Here is a 17,138-nt window from a genome sequence, read left to right as displayed (position 1 = left end):
GTGTTCCGCAGCGCTCTGTTCTGTGTTCCGCAGCGCTCTGTTCTGTGTTCCTCAGCGCTCTGTTCTGTGTTCCTCAGCGCTCTGTTCTGTGTTCCTCAGCGCTCTGTTCTGTGTTCCTCAGCGCTCTGTTCTGTGTTCCTCAGCGCTCTGTTCTGTGTTCCTCAGCGCTCTGTTCTGTGTTCCTCAGCGCTCTGTTCTGTGTTCACTCAGCGCTCTGTTCTGTGTTCCTCAGCGCTCTGTTCTGTGTTCCTCAGCGCTCTGTTCTGTGTTCCTCAGCGCTCTGTTCTGTGTTCCTCAGCGCTCTGTTCTGTGTTCCTCAGCGCTCTGTTCTGTGTTCCTCAGCGCTCTGTTCTGTGTTCCTCAGCGCTCTGTTCTGTGTTCCTCAGCGCTCTGTTCTGTGTTCCTCAGCGCTCTGCTCTGTGTTTCTCAGCGCTCTGTTCTGTGTTCCTCAGCGCTCTGTTCTGTGTTCCTCAGCGCTCTGTTCTGTGTTCCTCAGCGCTCTGTTCTGTGTTCCGCAGCGCTCCGTTCTGTGTTCCTCAGCGCTCGTTCTGTGTTCCGCAGCGCTCTGTTCTGTGTTCCGCTGTGTTCCTCAGCACTCTGTTCTGTGTTCCGCAGCGCTCTGTTCTGTGTTCCGCAGCGCTCCGTTCTGTGTTCCGCAGCGCTCTGTTCTGTGTTCCTCAGCACTCTGTTCTGTGTTCCGCAGCGCTCCGTTCTGTGTTCCTCAGCGCTCTGTTCTGTGTTCCGCAGCGCTCTGTTCTGTGTTCCGCAGCGCTCTGTTCTGTGTTCCTCAGCACTCTGTTCTGTGTTCCTCAGCGCTCTGTTCTGTGTTCCTCAGCGCTCTGTTCTGTGTTCCTCAGCGCTCTGTTCCGTGACCCGGGCCGCGGGCTTCGTCCTTTACCACACCTCCGTCTCTGCAAATGGCTCCTGCCTGAGTGTGGAAATGAACACTGGGAATACTGGGGAGCGTGGAGAAGTTTGAGGATGAATTATTCAGCTCGGGAGGGGGGGCGGAGGAGGGGGTTGTGGGGGGGGTAACGGTGGCTAATAACGGCCGTAAACGGGCGCTGGCCGCTCCCGGGGAGCGCGGGCGGCAGTTTAGCCGGCCGGGGGAGCGATCCGGCGGCCCCCTTTTTCCTTTTTTCTGCTCTTTGTTCATTACTTTAATTGTGATTGTAATCCTTTATTGGAGGTGCCTCCAGTAAAGGTGAGTTATGTGCGGCGCGGGATCGCGGCCGGCGGGATATTTCATGATTATTGGCCAGGACGGTCACTAGGTGGCAGCGAGAGCTTTTTTTTTTTTTTTTCGCGGCGGCCGGTAATTGCGGGGGTGAGAGCGGGGGTGAGGGATGAGGCGGGGGGGGGGGGGTTTGGGGGTTCGGGTCCGGCTGCCTCTAACGCACGCCGACATCGCGCAGGCAGGAGAGAGAGGAGGAGGGTCACCGCTAAGTAGCCCCCCTTGGCGTAGCCCCCCCCCCCCCCAAACCCCCTCGCGTCAGCCGGTACGCCACCCTGAGGTTGCGCTCTGCGTTACATGATGGCGGTCAGGCCCGGACAGCCACACACCGTTTGGTGATAAGTGCCCGAAATTAAAGCTAGTATGAGCGGAACCTGTTCTACACGAACATGGTTTTTCCGCCCCCCCCGCGAAGTGATGGGGTGTTGCGTTTCGGTTTTTTTGCGGCGGGTCCTGGCCGGTGACATCACGGCGGCGTTGGTTCTAGCGTTGGCGGTGTCGGCGGGCACTGGGACGGCTGCTCGGTCGCGCCCTCCCCCCCCACCCCCCCGCACCCCGGCGCCCCTGATCCCAGCCTAATGACGCGGCGTTGTTAGCGGCTCCCTCTCGCCCCGGCCTGTTCCAGTCACTGCTTAATGATACAGGAAGGGCCTGCTGTTTTATTGTTGCTGTGTTGCAGTTTTATCCCCCCCTCCTCTACCCCCCCCCCCCGCCTCCTCAGGAGGACTCCGTATGAAATTTTCACTGTCATGTCCAAGGACGAGCGGCGCGGGGTCAGCTAATTGCTTTTATGATTATGATTTCAGCGTCAGATTTATCGTGCGTGCTCGCCGCGCCAGCGAGCCGCGCCGCGCGGCGTCGCGCGGAGAGGGGGGAAGAGGCTCCTCCCCGCTTTCGGAAAATGAGTTTACGGCTCCCGGCTCGGGCCCCCTCGCCTCCGAGCCGGCTCGCGCCCCGCGCCCGCGCCCCGCCCCGCTTTGACTCATTACGCCAGGACGGAGGTGAATCACGCTCTCGCCCGCCCGCTCGCTCGCTCTCTCTCTGCTCTCTTCCTGTAAGCGGAGAAATTCCCCCGCTCGGCCACCGGGCGCGCTTTCCCTCTGCCTCTCGCTCCGACCCCCGCGCTCGTTTCGCACTCTCGCACGTTTCTCCGGCTTGTGATTAATTTTGCGGCGTCAGAATTGCGTGACGCACGCGAAAGAAAGGTTGACACAATCCCGGAAAGTTCTGTCTCTGATTGAACTGTTAAAAAAAAGAACGGGGTTTTCCCCCGACCTGTCATATTTCACATTTTGTGTCATTCTGAGCTTTTTGGTTTTTTTTGAAAACATCTCTTTAGGTGGCGGTTGCCCAAAGTGTAAATTACCTGCGTTTTCATGCCAAGTTCAGGCCTGTATGTTTTGAGACGGAGGTTACCGTTCAGTCTTTGACAGTCTCATGAATGCCTCGTACTCCGAGCGAAACAGGATCAGGGGTTCCAGCTCCCCAGTGATGTCATTCACAAGGTCAAAGGCCGGGGTCTTTGCTCGCATGAAACTTCAGCTCCTTTTTTAAAAACTAATTTCCTTGTACTCTACAATCTGCTACAATTAGCGCATATTTCATACTCATTTCCTGCCAGTTTAGCCGACGTGCATGCTCCTAAATCCGGCAGGTCGTCCTCCGCGTCCTCAGCTGTGACAGATTCCGGTGACAGATTTGCCAAGTTGGCGGTACGGTGATGACAGCCGGCAGAGGTGCGGCAGAGTGTTTTGGGCCAGTAGATCCGCTAGTCTTATTGAGTGAGAAGAATGCAGTTACGCACGAGACAGACCTAAAATATGCCGGTCAGAGATGACCGGACTTGTGCGTTATATTAACATTTGAGCGCTACGTTAAAAAAAAAACTGTGTGTTCTCACTGATTCACACGTTTTAGGCAAACCTGTATTTTTTGCTGCTGCCTGTTTTTTTTTTTTTTTTGTGTGTGGAGAAGGGCAGCGTAATTATATATATTTAAACATTGTCTTTGGGATAAAAAAAAAAAAAATTCTGCAGACCCTGCAGTTAAGAGAGACAAACCAGATGTTAAAGACAGACTTTAGCAGGAGATGTTTGCCGAGGTTTATGCACGCCTCAGTTTCAGTGGCACCAAGTTAAACTTTTTCAGTCCTCTGCTATCGGTGTGTCCCACACAATGGCCTTTATGAGATGAAGAGGTGGTTCAGGTTTGAGCAGAGGGCCCTGGAGTGTCGCACTGAACAGTCTTATCTTAACACAGATTTGTCACTATGTGTAGAGCATCTTGGAGATGTGAGATGATGGCCTGGTGAGGCAATGGCGAGTGAGAGGTTACCGTGGATACTTGGGGGGGGGGGGGGACTGTGAGGGAACTGAAGAGAGGGGTATGAGGTCAGGACCAGGAGGCGATCATGGAGGAAACGAGCGCCCAGCGGGGATGTGGGGGGGGGTTATGGGGGGGGCGGGGGGGGCAGACGTTGGGTCTGGCCCGTGGGCGGGCACAGCTGCCTCTCGCCCCACCGTTTCTGCTGAACGCTGAATTCTGGGAGTCGGGATGGGTCGTCCTGGAACACGCTGCGTTTTAATAGGACGTTTGAACCCCCCGTGGGAAGGTCCAATTAGATTTGTCAGATGAGTCAGAAGCGATCAGCGTGAGAGGCTTCTCCCGAGTGACTCACCACCAGCACGTCTCTGCCACAGGGCTGGTTCACCAGTACCCTCTACTGGGAGGGTAACCCCAGCAAGGAGCACCAAGCCCTGCTCCTCACTCCCAACCCCCACCCCCACCCCTCACCACCAGCACGTCTCTGCCACAGGGCTGGTTCACCAGTAACTTCAACTGGGCGGCTAATCCCAGTAAGGAGCACCAAGCCTGCTCCTCACACTCCCAACCCCCACCCCCCACCACCTCACCACCAAGCACGTCTCTGCCACAGGGCTGGTTCACCAGTAACTTGCAACCCAGCGGCTAATCCCAGTAAGCAGCACCACACCACACTCCTCCACTCCAACCCACACCCCACCGCCCCTCACCCACTCACCCCCACCCCAGACACTCTCTGCCACGGGCTGGTTCACCAGTAACTTCAACTGGGCGGCTAATCCCAGTAAGGAGCACCAAGCCCAACTCCTCACTCCACCCCACCCCACCCCACCAGCACCGCACACACCCCACGCCACCCCCCAACAACCCCCCCCAACAGCACACCCACCATCGGCGCCGTGCAAGTCAACGTAATTACGAACACTGATCTCATATCAAAATGTAAATTTGATGTAAATTTCCGTTTTATGCTAACACACGTGCACATTGTATGTTTCTTAATGAAGAGAGCGGGGGGAGGGAAATAGGGCTGATGAGCCTATTTTGATTTACAACAACAAAATTCACAATTTCACCATTTTGTTATAGATTTATTGCGGATAAGACTGCAGTTTTAAAGGGGGAAAAACGACAGGTTTTTTGGAAATATCAGGACTGTTTTCTGAGTATAGCGTGTCGCTATGCTAGTGACAGTTTTGGAGAAGCACGGGGACTGTTTGTATTACAGTGTGTGTCCAGGCTGCTGAATCACGGGGCCTAGCTGGCGCGGGGAAGCCTGGGCCCGTTAGTGCTGAAATAGCCCACCTGCGGTGGCTCGCGGCTGGATGCGCCCCTTGTGCGCAGGCTCTGATAAACCCCCCCGCAGACCCTCAAATCCCCGGCCACAGCGAGGCTTCCCCGTTGCCGAGCAGCCTGAGCGGTTCGGCTGGTTACCAGGCACCTTTCCTGTGCTGCGTAGCTGGGCACATGAAGGTGCCCTGGCATTGTTCATGGGTCCAGCTCGTTGTGACCTGACTCTGAGTGGTGTGTGACTATGAGCGGTGTGTGTGACTCTGAGTGGTGTATGACTGAGTGTTGTGTGACTCTGTGTATTGTGTGACTCTGTGCGGTGTGTGACTCTCTGTATTGTGTAAGCTGACTTGCATTGTGTGGCCATAGAGCCCTGCGTGAGATTTGTGAACTCTGTTTTTTATTTTCTATTTTCTGTTTTTCTAGCATATCCATTCATACTTCTCATATTTGAACTCTGTGATTATGCAGAATTTATTAGTTTAATTTGTATGTAGAGTATATTTGGAGAACCTTTTAATCCTTACAAATGCATTGCTGTAAACAATATGGCAGCAGAACAGTAATTTTCCATTCTGCTGTGACTTAGTGAACTGTGTCATTATGCAGTTTGCCTGAAAGATGACAAAAAATATGACAATTTTTAATTACAGCCTAGGTTTTTTTTTTCTGTGACGCGTCTGGGAAAGCAGTCTGCACTGGGTTGCACGTGCTGTATGCTCGGAACATACCAACTTTACTTCGTAATTGTAGCCACTCGATTTTATGTGAGCTACTCCCACCCCACCCCTCCCCGCCAATCCGCGCCCCCCCCAACCCCCCAGTCCGTGTCCGGACTCACGGCCGTGCCAACCCCCCGGTTTGTGTGTGACAGGAAGTCTCAGGGACAATCAGGAGATACCTCCCCTGTCAGGGCTGCTCATCCTGCTCTCGGCCTCCAATGTCACTTTCAAGGCATAATTACACAAGTTGTGTTGATTAGTGGAAGAAGCAATTATGCCGGCTTTCCACCGTAAATGAGCAGCGCGATGCTCGCTGACTGACGGGGAAACGGCCCCACTTTAATAAGTAAATGACTATGGTAATTCAGGTATTCACACCCTCTGATTTGTCAGCATCTTTCTCATTTCAGCCCTGTCCCCTAGTTTTAATGAACAAGAGACTGATTGAGGTTTTTTCTTTTTTTTTCTCCTCGTTCTTTTTTTGTGTGCTCTCGTAACCGGCAGCTGTCGAGGACCCTTCACGTGCTCCAGGATAAGTTTCGTTTTTGAATGTTCGAGACCAAACCGCGCGGCCCCTTATTATTTAGAGGAGCTTGATTGAATAAGTAACCGTCTCGCCGCGACGGGAAAGCCGACGTTTATTTTTTTCCACGGCCTTACTTACTTACTTTAGAGCGAGACATTATTTTTAGAAGTGGGAGAAATGGCAGAAAAATGATCCTTAATTGACACGTTGGGAGAGCGCTTTATCAGGGTTCCCAGTAAGTTATTAGCCGTTAATTCATCCGTCGGCTCCCCTGCAGCGCCGGTTATTTGTTTAAATCGGGGGGATTCCCACGGTGCGTCTGTAACTACACCGCCGAAATGCCTCTCTCTGTAATTATTTAACATTACACGCTGGCTTAAAATGGTTATCAGTTGGGGAATATTAGCCGGGGACGGGGAAAGTTATTTAATCAGGGACGAGTCCTCTTCTGTGTCTGTATCCGGGAGGGGTGGTTTAGCTTCATGGTTTTTCTGTGAAATTGACTCGGATATCTTCTCTTTTATTGGAGCGAGAGTGTGTTCGGCACGGTTTCCTTGAGTAGGAGAAAAGAGGCCTGACTAGACTTTTCTACAGCAGGGGTTTTACTCTGTTTTCTGGGACGGCACTGTTCCTGGAGCCTTCGGCTGAAAAATGATACGTACTTTACCTCACTGTTATCATTAAACACGCGTGCGCATTTAAAATGTAAATGATTAGGTATTAGTTGCAGTTCCCTTGAAAGATATCTCGCATTTGCATAGTTGACTCAGGGAAGGGTACATATATACCTGTCATGCAGGTGATCAGGTATATAATATGGCTGCTAGATAAATGTTTTGTATGATTTTTCTCTCTCCATGGTTTCAACTGTTCAACATTGCTGTTAGATTGGCCGTATAAATTTGGAAATGTTTTTTTCATGTAACCATGGAATTTTCTGGAAGGTTAGTGCTTCTTTGCGGATGGCTGGTCCACTGCATATTACTTACGGCGTGTCATCTGAGCCAGTTGTTGCACGCTCGAAAATGTAGGAAAAAAGCCAACAGACGCGCGTATCCATGCAACGCGACCTACATAATGTGTCTGTCTCTCTTTACCTGAGTTAAATTTTCAAGAACGCATGAATTATTTTCAGGTTTTTTCACAGAGAATTTGTAATACGAAAATGTAATTTTAAGCTGCCGTAAGGTGTTGGATGAAACGATGACGACAGGGTGAAATGAGAGGGTTTCTAAGTGCTCTTGTAAAGCAGTGGGCTTTCTCTCACTGCTAATGCAGGAAACCCACACGCGCACGCACTCGCTCGCGCACACGTGCAGACGGAATATAATAAAATAATTTGCACTTGCACTTCACTATCCCAGCTGTAATTTATATGGATTGAATGAGTGCTGCATTGTGGGAAAAGCATGAGTGGACCAAACACTCATTTGTCACCTCTTATTAATGTTGGAATGTAAATTATGTGAAGTTATGCTTCAGAATGTAAATGCACTTTATTTCAGTCCTTTAATGCAGCTACCATTCCAATACATTAAAGGAGGGGGGGGGGGGCGGGAATGGGGGGGAGGGGAGGGGAGGGGGGGTGCGAGTTAACATAAAAATTCTGACTCTTTTCACAATCAATAATAAACACAAAAGACCATGGATGGGGGAACATTATAAAATATCTGAAGTCTAGTTCATAAATTATTGCTTGAAAATGGGCTTGTACACTAAAAATGTAAATACATTAATGTTATTAATAATGTAGTGACTAATAGTTCTATCAGGACTGTAATAGTGCTTTAATGGAATATGACAGCAAGAATGTATTAGTGTTCTTATGTTTAGATGGGACCCCACAAGACATTTATCAGTGTTTTTTTTTTTTTTTTTTTTAAAGCATACTTTTTTTTTGATTATTTTGTTAAACTAATTGCTCAATTTTTCCCAACATCTTTTGTTAGAAAAGCGTAATAGATATTAATTAATACTTGCCAGTTTCGCCCGTTTGATGAAAAATAATGAAAGGGAGCTGCTAATGGGATGCCTGCCTCGCCTCTCTCTCGCGGGGCGCGGGGCGCGGGGGGCGGGGGGCGGGGGGCGGAGATTACGGCTCTATCGGCGGGGACGGGGCAAACGGCAGCGCACCGTCGACGGGACGGGACGGGACGGGAGCGCCGTCGAAACACGCGCCGCCCCGTTAAACAGCATTTCAGAAAAAGTCTGGGAAACGGGGCCTTGGAGGTTTGGGGGGGGCGGGTGGGAGGGTAGGGTAGGCCGCGTTTCTCTGAAATTGTACATTTATTATTATTATTATTATTATTAGTTTTTTGATGTTTTGAAGATGCCCCTCCAGGAACCGTCCTGGTAGGAACGTGAACGTTCCGGAACCCTCGACCCCGGTTCCAGCGGCAGTTGTTTATCTGCTTTTGTTCCCGGTGAACCGGGCGGCGGCGGGACGGGCGCCGTTGCCGGCGGTGTTGTCGTCTCCAGCGGTGACCTGTTGCCGCTTGCTGCTTCCGGCACTAGGGGCTGCTGCAGGCTGCCGCCGCCACCGCTGCCTTGCAGCTCTGACTAAACGCCGAGCTGAAGGCCCGGGGCCACGCCCTCTCTCTGGATGCGCCGCTACGCTAGGCTACGCTACGCTAGGCTATGCTGCGTGAGTCTGTCTCCCCGCGCGGCTGGGGGAACTGGAGCTCGCTGCTCGGACTTGCAGGCGTGAAATCCCCCCTCCTCTGCCTCCGGGGCGCTCCTCCCATAGTCGTGCCTTTCACTGTGTTCTCTGCTTTTATACTGACAGACGGAAACTCTCGCATATTTGCGCCAAGATCCAAAAACCCGAGGTCTCGCACCCCGCTGGACCCCGTGGAGCTCGCTGATGAAGGCTCCCGCGCTGTTTTTCAATGTGTCGCACGTCTACAGTAGTGACTGAAGCACCAGCTCTACCCCCCCCCCCTTCCCCAGTCTGCCCCCCCCCCCCATGTGACTGTGACGTGCGCTGGCTTTCCGCTGAGTTCACACGGTCTCTCCCCCACCGTCCTGTAATCTCAGAGCGGTGCGCCGTGGTTTGGCAGGAGATTTCTGCACCCCCCGAAGGCAGTCATAAGAGGTGGGACAGCTGTCATTAAGGTGGGGCAACCTGCCTTAAAAAAAAAAGTCACACAGAGGCGGGCACATTCCACGAGGTCCGGGCAGGATGGCACAACTACGGCACACCTGGGCTGGCTTGGGTGTGCGCGTACTTAATCGTTGGTGCGGTTGGAGCCTTTGTTCCTTTCAACGGGGCAGACAGACGGACACGTTGTTTTGCCGTGTGATTCCAGTGTACCCTCCCCTCCGGGCCAGTTTCCTTTTCTGCGCGGAGACAAGGGCCAGACGAAGCGCTTTGTCCTTCGCCTCTGAAGAGCGCTGGGAGCGGTTTTCTGGTTTACGGGGAACTAGATTTGGACGTTTGTACAACAGCGGTGTTGAAACATGGAGCCATTGTCCCGTTTGCTTTTTTTTGATAGTGTTTCTCTGCGAGGCAGTGTCACCTCAGGTGGCCCTAAGCCTGGCTGTAAGGATGCATTACATTACATTACATTTATTTGGCAGACGCTTTTATCCAAAGCGACGTACAAAAAGTGCATTTCATGGTCATAGACAACTGCTAAACACAGGTTCAGCAAGGTACAATACTTATTTTGTACAGCTATTTCTAGCCAAGAACACAGTTCACACAGTGAACACTATTCTGACCTAACCTCTGCAAAGCCAACTAGGCAGAAGAGTAACATCTTTTGTTAGAAAATCGTAAATAGATACGATACATGGTTTTGGAGCTGCTGCACATGCTAGCAGCGTGGCAAAGCCGTGCGCGGTGGCTGTGGTTGTGTGCGTAACGTTAGCCTGGCACCGTAAGCCAGCTGCTGTCCGTCTGCCGTCTTCTGTGCTTCTCCCCGCAGTATCCAGAAGTTGTTGTTGATACTTGCTTAGCAGTGTCCGGCATACACAGATTAGCTGTATAAATAAAAATAGTTTGTTTCAGCGCAGGCTGATGCACATAAAAATGTCATTTGACTTGTATTGGTGCTGTAAGGCAAGAATATGGAAATGCGGTCGTTTATATGGTAAAATCGAGCTATTATTTTTCAGAAAGTTGGCAAATCTACAGAGCGCTGGGGAAATGGTGGGTGTGTCTGTCATCAGCGGAGTATTTCCGTGATCAACAACGGGCATAAAAACTCTGTAATACAAACTGGCGCTTTGGACCGGCTCCTTTGAGCTGTGCACTCGTACCCAAACTGCAGCATGTGCAGTCCCCCCGCGAAAAGCAGAGTTCCCATGGGGCTTTGTGTGGGGCGCGGAGCGGAGTGGAGGGGTGGGGCCAGGGGAGGGTTGTGGGTGGGGCTGGTCTGGTTTCAGGCGTAGAGTGGGGCTTGTAGGCCCCCCTGATAGACCACACAGAGCAGGGCTGGTCTGGTTTCAGGTGTAGAGTGGGGCCTGTAGTCCTCCCTGATAGAGCACACAGAGCAGGGCTGTTGTGCTGTGTTTCAGGTGTTGCCAGGTTTGAGGCCCCCCTGATAGACCACACAGAGCAGGGCTGGTCTGATGTCAGGTGTATGGCAGAGCTTGTAGGCCCCTCTGATAGACCACACAGAGCAGGGCTGGTCTGATGTCAGGTGTATGGCAGAGCTTGTAGGCCCCTCTGATAGACCACACAGAGCAGGGCTGGTCTGATGTCAGGTAGGTGGTTGAGTCAGGAGCTTGTAGGCCCCTCTGATAGACCACACAGAGCAGGGCTGGTCTGATGTCAGGTGTATGGCAGCGCTTGTAGGCCCCCCTGATAGACCACACAGAGCAGGGCTGGTCTGGCGTCAGTCCAGTCTGCGGTGGGTCATCGGTCCATCAGATCATCACATACCTTCAGTCACACCTGTGGGTACGACCTGCAGCACCACACTTAAATGACTATCAGCTGTTCTTGCTTCTTTAATTAAGTCAGACCCTGTACCCGGGCACACACTGTATCGCACTTGCTTTACTTTGTTTATCGCGGGTGTGGCACCTTACTGCTCTTTGTCTCCCTAATCATGTGTTATGCCATGTGTGAGCGTGTGTGTGAGAGTTTGCGAGTGTGAATGTGTGTGTGTGTGTGTGTGTGAGTTTGCAAGTATGTGTGTGTGTGTGTGTGTGAGAGTATGTGAGTGTGAGTGTGTGTGTGCGCGCCTGTCCCCTTGTGTGTGTGTCTTCCCCCCCCTGAGTTCAGACAGAGCTTCTCCGTTGGGAATGTGGAGAGTGGCATTGTCATGTGTTTTCTGTGTCAAGGTCGGCAGAAAATGTCAGAACAGGTGTGTGTCTGTCACTGAGCAGCCTGCCAGCTCAGCTCGACCCCCCCCCCCACCCCTCACCGTCCCCCCCCCGTCCCCAACTTAACATGCCACAGCGTGACACTGGAGCAGCGCGTGTCATGTCTCTGTCTTAGCACCAGGGTCCCATTAAATCACCACTCGCACTCTTCCACCACTCGCCCTGCGTGTGTGATAGCAAGAGCCAGAGCCAACACCCCCCCCACCCCCCGACTCCTCTTTCCAAACTACAGACAAGTACCACATTCTCACTCTCCTGCCCTTGGGTTTGGGGTCAAAGGTCGATTTGGCTCCCACCCCCTTAGCGCACTGTTCGTCATACGGTACCACTCCGAGCTGGCGGCCTTCCCACCTCCACGGCGTCCAGTGGCCATTGGCCGGCAGTCCGGCTTAAATAAAGACCGCTTACACGGCGTCCAGTGGCCATTGGCCGGCAGTCCGGCTTAAATAAAGACCGCTTACACAGCGTCCAGTGGCCATTGGCCGGCAGTCCGGCTTAAATAAAGACCGCTTACACAGCGTCCGGTGGCCATTGGCCGGCAGTCCGGCTTAAATAAAGACCGCTTACACAGCGTCCGGTGGCCATTGGCCGGCAGTCCGGCTTAAATAAAGACCGCTTACACAGCGTCCAGTGGCCATTGGCTGGCAGTCCGGCTTAAATAAAGACCGCTTACACAGCGTCCAGTGGCCATTGGCCGGCAGTCCGGCTTAAATAAAGACCGCTTACACAGCGTCCGGTGGCCATTGGCCGGCAGTCCGGCTTAAATAAAGACCGCTGTTAACATGGCAGAGCTGTCGCACCGGCAGTCAGGTGATGCAAAATGTGTACGCACGGCTATTGGCTATAGTACACAAAGCGTATGAAGTCATTGTTTTTTTTTTTTCGGCACGGCCAATCAGAGCCTCTGATTTCCAGGTTGATGTTAACGAGCGCTTGCTGTCCCGTAACACTCGACAGCGAATCCAAACAGTCGTGCGCGTTTGAAACTGAAATGGGTTCTGTTCTCATTTCAGCCCTTTGTTTTGAGACAGGTGAGCCAGGTCTGAGGAGTTCAGGAGAGGTGAGCGTTGAGGGGAGTCGGGCGAACGAATGTCCTCGTTATACGGGTTCCCCTTTAAAATCTGTCTTTACTGGGGCCTCAGGGCATCTGTGAGGGCTCTGTGGACATTGGCACTGGCTGAAGGTTTTTTCTCCCTCACCGATGTAGGCTTGTCAAGTGGCACCTGTCCGGGCACTGTGGCTATACTCCGTCTTTACTGCTTTCCTGACTGTGTGTGCTGCCGTTAGCAACCAGCTGAGTTTGCGGTGGTTAGGAACCCTTGATCTTAAATGGCCAAGAGACCAAGCCTGGCCTTTTTGGGGGGTGTATGTTCACTCTGTCACCGTGGTAATCGCAGGGGGCGTATTTTCGATTTCACCCACTTGCTAAAATCGAGTAGCAAGACCTGCTACGGGTTTTCCCTTTGTCCCACCGTCGGGGGGCTGTCCCGTTGACGCGAGAGGCGTGCCTGTGTGTGTGTGTGTGTGTGTGTGTGTGTGTGTGTGTGTGTGTGTGTGTGTGTGTGTGTGTGTGTGTGTGTGTGTGTGCCGCAAGCGTGATATTCCTCCCAACAGCTGCGTCAAACTGAAGCCTGATCTTCATAGACGGGTGTAAATGGCGGAGGAGCTGAAATCCGGATTTCTGTCTCGGTCGTGAATCATCGTCGCGCGGCTGTTTTTTTTTGGGGCAGGTATGCCGAAGAACCGGAAAGCTTTGGCTCGGCTTCTCGGGAAACGGGATTCTTTTAACAGACGCGCGTTTCTGAACTCCCGCAGCGGCGGCGGCCATCACGAGCACCCGTGTTTTTTATTTTTTAATCGGAACCGTTTTTTGATGTTCTCGTTTAGGGTGGGGTCGTGTTTTTTTGTTTTTGTGCCAGCGCAGGTAAACAGGCTTTTTTCTGTGTGTAGAGCCGTCAGACGGACCTTTGTTGGAAAGTCCCTTTCATTTCGTGGCCGGGGCAGAAAGGGGGGGGGTAACGATAAGCCACAAGGCAGGTGTGTCTCAGAGGCCCCCGCAGTGAGCCCGGTCCAGGGTTCCACCCTCTCACCTGCAAATCAAAGAGCTCCACTGCTGCTGTTCTGCTGCGCATCTGCCGTGCCCTAATCTGCACAGGCTGTTTCAGGTGAGCTGTAGAGACGGCTCGCCTTCTCACCTGGTTTGGTCGCAAGCCGATGTTCTTCTGAAGGTACAGCACGGACTTGGTTCTCCTGTCCCGTCAAATAAGGTCTCACCTGCGTCCGGATGCTTCTTGGTGCTTCTGAGTCAGCCTCGTGTTCGTACACTTTATGAATATTGGAGGTTTCGAGCGTTTTCCTCCTCTTCCCCAGCCACCCCAAAGTTTTCTGTGTGTCTGTGAGGGTGACGGGGGCGGGGAGGGGGGGTGGCCGTCACGTGGTGCGCACCCGCACCCACCCCCACCCCCGCCGATCATGCGGCCCTGATTTTCGGCTGAGCACCTCTTTAAACGCCGGGCCCCGCTGTGTCGGGTCGCGCCTAATCGGTCCTGACAGCGCTGGCTGTGGGAGAGCGAGCCCCTGCCTGCAGCGCCGCCCTCCGCCAGTAGATGGCGGTGTTAATCTTCAGTGGCTGAGCCCGGGCGCTGGGCTGGCTGCTCCGCTCCGCTCCGTGGTGCTTGCGCAGGGCAGGGTCACCCTGCCAGAGGGTCGTGCCACCAGCCCTTACCCTTTCGGGGGCCGCGCCGTTTGCTGATCTGAGACTGGATGATTAGCGCTTCTGTTTTTGTGGAGGAAGAGGGAAGGAAGTGGCAGCCATTAGGTCTGTAGTTGAGAGAGGAATCTAAATACAGTAATTGATTGTTGACTGTGGAGTCTCCATTGTTGCGTCAAACTCTAAAGGGAATCTGTATATCAAATAAAAAGGGGGGATAGAGACATCATGTGCTCAAAAAAAAAAAAACCAGGCCCTGGTGAACTCCAGGTGTTGCAAGGTGCTCTTGAAGAATAAGACTGCAGTAGTCTAACATAGAAAATAACAAATAAAAACTTCAGGCACTCTTGTGCAGAGTAGAAATTAGTAAAGAGCATTTATTGAAATAAAACTTAAAACGGCGACTGGTTTTCAACCACACTAGGTCTTCCTCAGGGCGGGGCTAGAGAGGGTGTCTCCGCATGCCAGGTGCTGCCCCGCCCCTGGTTCTGTGTCTCTCTGCTTTGGCGGTATGGCGGGCCTAGCGTTACGTTCCCCCGGCTGCTAGCCTGCCTGCTGGGCGCTGTAAGGCCGGGTTTCCCTAGTGACACGCGCGCATCGCTCTTCCTCTCTGCGTGCGCATGAGGGAGAGGGTCTCCTCAGCGCGCGCTGCGTTTGACACGCCGGCGCTGCTGCTCCTCACAGACAAACCTACGCGCGTGCCGATTGGACGCAGAGCTCCGCGCTGTTGCCCCCTGGATGCCGTTTCCGTTTGGCTTCCGTCGGCTAATTGGATGTGAAGGGTTCTAGTCTCATCGTGGTGAAGGGCAGAGATCCGGCGCGTAGAGCCTGTGCAGCTTAGCGCCTGTGCGGCGTAGAGCCTGTGCAGTGTAGAGCCTGTGCAGCTTAGCGTCTGTGCGGCGTAGCGCCTGTGCAGCGTAGCGCCTGTGCAGCGTAGAGCCTGGGCAGCTTAGCGCCTGTGCGGCATAGGGCCTGTGCAGCGTAGAGCCTGTGGGGCGTAGCGTCTGTGCAGCATAGAGCCTGTGCAGCGTAGCGCCTGTGCGGCGTAGAGCCTGTGCAGCGTAGCGCCTGTGCGGCGTAGAGCCTGTGGGGCGTAGCGCCTGTGTGGCATAGAGCCTGTGGGGCGTAGAGCCTGTGGGGCGTAGTGCCTGTGCAGCATAGAGCCTGTGGGGCGTAGCGCCTGTGCAGCGTAGGGCCTGTGGGGCGTAGCGCCTGTGCAGCATAGAGCGTGTGCAGCGTAGCGCCTGTGCAGCGTAGAGCCTGTGGGGCGTAGCGCCTGTGCAGCATAGAGCGTGTGCAGCGTAGGGCCTGTGCAGCGTAGAGCCTGTGGGGCGTAGCGCCTGTGTGGCATAGAGCCTGTGGGGCGTAGCGCTGGGTTTAGTGGCGCAGGTGGTGCGTGAACACGCGTGTGTGTGTGCCCTGTGCATGTGTGAAAACACGCCTGCGTCAGGGCGCGATTCTTTTTGTGTGTGTGTGTGTGTGTGTGTGTGTGTGTGTGTGTGTTCTCTCTTCAGCCTGAGCATGTTGTATGGTGATGTGTTTAACACATGTACCGCAGTGGTACGCAGTGTGTGTGAGTGTACATGAGAATATCTGTTCTGGGTTTCTGCCTGTGTGAAAGTGTCTGTATCTTACACTTTCAGTTTAAGTCTGATATCTTTGTTAAAGAGTGTGTGTAGGCGTGTGTGTGTAAGAATTAGTATTGTGCGCACATATTTTATGTCTCTGTTAGCATATATGAGTCATTGGGATCTCTGCAGTTGTCTGTTGATGTAACGAGTCCACATGCACGTCTGTGGAGTCAGCCCGTGCTTCACGAAGTCCCGCCCTCGCTGGGATCTGGAAGGCACGTGGCGCGGCCTGTCACCGAATGTCATCATTGACTGTAAATGCAAAAAAACAAAAAAAACAAAAAAAGTAAAGCGAGCCTCGGATTACAGGAAAGCAGCACTGCATTAAAGAACAAAGGAGATCGATGGCAGTACATTAAATTTTATGCGATTGAAAAAAAAAAAAAAAAAATCAACTAATTAAAATTGATTACTCTTGCTTTGTAAAAGTGTTTCTGAATTAAATTATTGTATGAAAACATTTTGACCAATCGAGGAGCCCAGGAAGTATCCATTACGGGATTGCCGCTGAGAGGCCGTGGGATGTTTTTTGTGGTGATGGCGGCGGCGACTGAGTAGCCTTCCGCGCGGCGCTGCTCCCCTTCTGTAGCGCGAGTCGCGCGGCCCAGTCCCCCGCGACCTCTAATCTCCCAGAACGCCGGTCTGCGCGCCCCCCCCTAGTCTCTGGGCCTCTGTTACCTGAGCGGGAAAGGGGAAAGCGGTGGAATATTTCTGCCAGGTGTGAGAGAGAGCGAGAGAGCGAGAGTGTGAGAGAGAGAAGGAGTGAGAGAGGGTGAGAGAGGGAAAGAGTGTGTGAGTGGGAGTGAGAGAAAGTGAGAGCGAGAGAGAGCAAGAGAGAGTGTGTGAGTAAGAGACAGTGAGTGTGAGAGAGTGAGAGTGAGAGACAGACAGAGACAGAGAGAAATATATAGAGAGTGAGTAAGAGAAAGAGAGACAGTGAGTGAGAGAGGTGTGTGTCCGGCTTCTGTCGGGGGGGGGGGGGGGGGGACGCTGTGCCCCTCGGTCAGCACCCTTCTCCAGGTTTTAGGAGGTTCGTGTGTCTGTGCAGACGATGAGCTTCCAGGGTCTGCTTGGGACGTACTGTACGGACTTTATTTTCTGCTGACAGGGCATTCCTGAGCTTGTGCTCGCCGCGCGTGTGTCAGGCTGCGTGCCTGTCTGCAGGACACACCGCACACACACACGCACGCACACACGCACACGCAAACACACGCACACGCACACGCACATGCACACACACACACACACACACGCACACACACACCGCACACGCACACGCACACACACACACACACACACCGCACACACACACACACACAGTTACAGTAGAGCACCGAACCTGGATTAAAGTTTCGGGGTGAAAGGCGTG

General features: G+C 53.0%; 1 protein-coding gene across 3 annotated transcripts in view; it reads left to right on the top strand.

The window, feature by feature from the left end:
• Positions 1-17,138, top strand: part of pex14 (peroxisomal biogenesis factor 14) — an 83,426-nt gene that overhangs the window by 14,160 nt on the left and 52,128 nt on the right. The gene's annotated exons all lie outside the window — the stretch shown is intronic.

The sequence above is a fragment of the Anguilla rostrata genome, chromosome 11, assembly GCF_018555375.3.
Source record: "Anguilla rostrata isolate EN2019 chromosome 11, ASM1855537v3, whole genome shotgun sequence".
In the NCBI taxonomy this organism is placed as follows: Eukaryota; Metazoa; Chordata; class Actinopteri; order Anguilliformes; family Anguillidae; genus Anguilla; species Anguilla rostrata.
The sequence above is the reverse complement of the archived record's forward strand: the minus strand, read 5'-3'. Positions and strand labels throughout refer to the sequence as shown.